A 4,815-nucleotide genomic window follows, 5' to 3' on the forward strand; every position below is an offset into this window, starting at 1 on the left:
TCATCAACTCTATTTTCTTCTATTTCTGTGCGTCCTCGCATTATATTTGACAATAGATAAATAAATAAATAAATAAATAAATACTACATCTTATTTCAGAATAAACAACAAACTTAAGTATAATAAAGAAGTAAACTCATAATTTTCTAAAGCAAAATAACATAAGGAAAGTAATTTATTTTCCTACCAGTATAAAGCAGAAAGGTGACAAACAATTGCCACCTTTAGGTATGAAGCAAACTATCTTCCAGAGATAGTTGTTCCTATAGTTAATAGCCTGGCTGGTAATTGTTCCTATAGTTAACATAACAATTGCCATCCACTTAAGAAAGGTGACAAACTAATAATGCTACTTTTTAAAAACGCCACAGAATTATAGCTAGGAAAAGTTGAATCAATTATGTAGATTAGTATAGTAAAATCCGTATACATGCTTATCATCTCGAGTAATATCATTCACAAGTATAATACAAATCAACAATATTGGAAATTAAATACAAAATAATTTATAGCAAAATCAATCTTTATATTGATCAACTCTTTTAATCACATGCATCAGAAATATTTAAGGATCCCTCGATACCCAAATAAATGAACAATGCCATCTATGGGAACAGTTGAATAAAAAAAATAATAAAAATTTTATCCTCATTTTTTTTTCACAAATTGATCACGGCACCTTGCAAGCTTCGGAGGAGAGGGAGTGCGCCGCCGACGAGAGAGGGAAGAGAAGGCAGGAAAAATCCCTAGATCGCAAGACATCGCAGGAGAGGGAGGAATGCCCTGCCGGCGAGAGAGTGAAGATCCGCCAACAAAAAATCCTAGATCGCGGCGAGAGAGGTTTGCTTCGGCGGAGAGCTCGTCGGGCGTCGGCGATAGAGGGAGGTGGCAAGCTTCGGCGGAGAGAGACCTTGGTAGATCTTGGCGAGACAGGTATGCTTCGGCGGAGAGGGTGTCGCGCGTCGCCGATAGAGGGAAAGGGGGAAGAGAAGGCAGAAATGTGATTTTTGTTAACTTAGCTGACGTGTTTTTTTTTTCTTTTTTTTTTCGTTTTTTTCCGCCGCACCAAACTTGCCGCACAAACACCGCAGGAGATCCATTATATATATATATATATATATATATAGTAGCTAACACTATGTGCACGATATCGAGAGACTTGTGTTCGTGAGATGGATGATGATTGTACTCGTTTAGATACCGCTAGAAACACGAGTGTACTGATCATGCCGAGATCAGCCGAACTCTCTAGATACGTAAATAAAAATTTTAAACATCAAGAGGTATCTTTCTACCTCAAGAATATAATTAGAATTTGCTTGAAGCTCTCATAAATGTTGTTTCTGTTATATTTTATTATTTAATTATTACACGGAATCCAGTAAAATCAGATTGGATGGAACACCTAGCTAGGGACTCCATGAGAACCCACAGAGCTTTCTTTGAGACACAAAACAGACCTTAATTGGTTGTAAGTTAATGCAATGAATAAGGGTGGTTAACTTTCGTATGTCAACAAGGAAATTAACTAGCCTTAAACAATTTGAAAGCTTGGCTAATGGTAATTGAAATATAGCAAGAATTTCATTTTCAGAATATTTCACTTTTACATTCTAGTAACAAACTGGTTTGAACTTCGTACTTACAAATTACAAAGACATCCTCCGAATACAAAGTGAAATCTGCGGGCATCGCAGTCACATCGGAGCACGAGGGCGGCCGCCGCCGCCGAAAGTTGGAGTCGCTGCTCATCATGCTCATCCAATTCCTTCTCCCGCCGTCGCTTCGCTGTCGCTGTCGCTGTCGCTGTCGGGTGGCTGGTATATGCCGTTGAAAATCATGCCAAGGCAAAAAGCAGATCGCAAGGGGACAATAAGCGGGGTGGAAATCTGCGACGGAGGCCGTAGCGATTTCAGACCCAGCTCTTGATTACAGGAGATGCAGCACGTGTGACGTGTCGACGAGTAAGAATCAGCTTGAAAAATTGCGCCTCGCAGGAAATTGCCAACTCCCAACAACTAGAAATGAAGAGATTGAGGATGGTGGGTGAGCGAGAGATGCAGTCCAATCTGACCTCACTCTGAACGGTCAAATTTAAAAATCTATATTTATTATCAGATATATGTTATTTTTCAGATTTAAATTCCCTTGTTTAAGTCCTCAGCCAACTTTATGAAGATTTTAAGAATTTATTACAGGAACTAGAAAGCCCAAAATGCAAATTTCAGTTAACATATGTAAGATAAAAATTACAGTAATTTATCAAAAAAATGTATTTAGATTTTTAAATTTATCAAAAAATTATATTACTTTAGTACTTATCCATCTTTTTATAGTGGTCTTCCTATTCTACCCTCCTAACAAATTTAATTGATTTTCTTTTTTCTTTCTTTGACATTTCTTTCTCTTCTCTTTCCTACTATGCATACAACGTATCTTTTCTTTCTTGTCCACTATTTTATCTTCTTTTTTTTTAAATTTTTTTTTTTCTCAAACCTGTTATAGGAGATCAGACCCACATTGAGTCTGATATGAGGAGATATCAGACCTAACAACAAGAAAAAAAAAAAGAAAGGGAGATTTAGATTTTTCAAAACCTCTGGTCCATCACTAATAATACCGAAAATAACAATAGAGAGCATATTTAGGCTCCTTGTAATTTTAGAAATTTACAGGACCCGAAATGATTACAATCTGAGATCTCTAAGTCGATCAGTGGATTTTGATCAAAACTCATTGATCGACCTAGAGACCTCAAATTACAGTCATTTCAGGTCTTATGGATCTCTAAAATTACAAGGAGTCCAAATATACTCTCCATTGTTATTTTTGGCATATCTAATAGCACATTAGATGTTTTGAAAAAACTAAATCTCTCTTTTTTTTTTCCTTTTTTTTTCTATTGTTGGGCCTGATATAAAGAGATATTAGGCCTACGTTGGGCCTGATATGAAGAGATATCAGGCCCACGTTGGGCCTGATATGGGGAGATATCATGGCCAACAATAGAAAAAAAAAAAGGAAAAATACAGAAAGAGAGATTTAGGTTTTTCAAAACCTTTGGTCGACCACTAGGAATGTCGAAAATAATAATGGAGAGCATATTTGAACTTCTTACAACATCAGAAATCCACAGGAACTGAAATGGGTGCAATCGGAGCTCTCTAGGTCCATTAATGAGTTTTAACCGAAACTCACTGATTGACCTAGAGACCTCAGATTGCAGTCATTTTAGGTCCCTGTGGATTTCTAAAATTACAAGGAGTCCAAATATGCTCTCCATTATTATTTTTGACATTCCTAGTGGTGGACCAGAGGTTTTGAAAAACCTAAATCTCTCTTTCTTTCTTTTTTCTTCTTTTTTTTTGTTATTAGGCTTGATATGAAGAGATATCAGATCCAATGTAGGCTTGATATATCTTCATATCAGGCCCAAAGTGGGCCTGATATCTCCCCATATCAGGCCGAACAATAGAAAAAAATAAAAAAAAAGAGAGATTTAAGTTTTTCAAAACATCTGGTCCACCACTAGGAATGCCAAGAATAACAATGGAGAGTATATTTAGACTTCTTGTAATTTTAGAAATTCATAGGACCTGAAATGGCTGCAATCTGAGGTCTCTAGGTCGATTAGTGGGTTTTGGTCAAAACCCACTGATGGACCTAGAGAGTTCTGATTGCACTCATTTCAGTTTCTATGGATTTCTGATGTTACAAGGAGTTCAAATATGCTATTTGTTATTTATTTCAACATCTAAAAGATGTTAAAAATATAATAAGAAAGAATCAGCAAAATAATCCCCAAACATTTTAGATTTTTCAAAACCTTTGGTCTACCACTAGGAATGTCAAAAATAATAATAGAGAACATATTTGAACTTCTTGCAACATCAAAAATCCACATGAACTGAAATAGGTACCATCGGAGCTCTCTAGGTGCATCAGTAGATTTTGACCGAAATCCACTGATTGACCTAGAGACCTCAGATTGCAGCCATTTTAGGTCATATGGATTTCTAAAATTACAAGGAGTCTAAATATACTCTCCATTGTTATTCTTGGCATTCCTAGTGGTGGACCAGATGTTTTGAAAAACTTAAATCTCTCTCTCTCTTTTTTTTCTTTTTTTCCCTTTTTTTTTTGTTATTGGGCCTGATATGAAGAGATATCAGGCCCAATGTGGGTCTGATATCTTCCCATATCAAGCATAACAACAATAAAAAGAAAAAAAAAAGAAAGAAAAGAAAGAAAGGGAGATTTAAGTTTTTCAAAACCTCTGGTCCATCACTAGGAATGCCAAAAATAACAATGGAGAGCATATTTAGACTCCTTGCAATTTTAGAAATCAACAGGACCTGAAATTGCTACAATCTGAGGTCTCTAGGTCGATTAGTGGATTTCTATCAAAACTCACTAATGGACCTAGAGAGCTCCGATTATACCCATTTTAGTTTCTATGGATTTCTGATATTGCAAGGAGTTCAAATATGCTATCTATTATTTATTTTAACTTCTAAAAGATGTTAAAATATAATAAAAAAAGAATCAACAAAATAATCCCCATACGTTGGGTCTGGGCTTGATATGATTCCATATCAGGCCTAACGTGAGCCTGATATGATTCATATCAGACCCACGCAAGATGATTTTTTTCAATTCATCATTATTATAATTTTACACCTCCATAGAAGCTGAAATAAATAATGGATCAGTCTCTGTTGATTTATGGGGTTGCAAAGAATTCAAATATATCATCTATTGATTATTTCGACTTCTCCAAATGTATTCTAATTAGGTTAAAGTAAGTTTACTGAA

Source organism: Zingiber officinale, chromosome 10A (genome assembly GCF_018446385.1).
Source record: "Zingiber officinale cultivar Zhangliang chromosome 10A, Zo_v1.1, whole genome shotgun sequence".
Classification (NCBI taxonomy): Eukaryota; Viridiplantae; Streptophyta; class Magnoliopsida; order Zingiberales; family Zingiberaceae; genus Zingiber; species Zingiber officinale.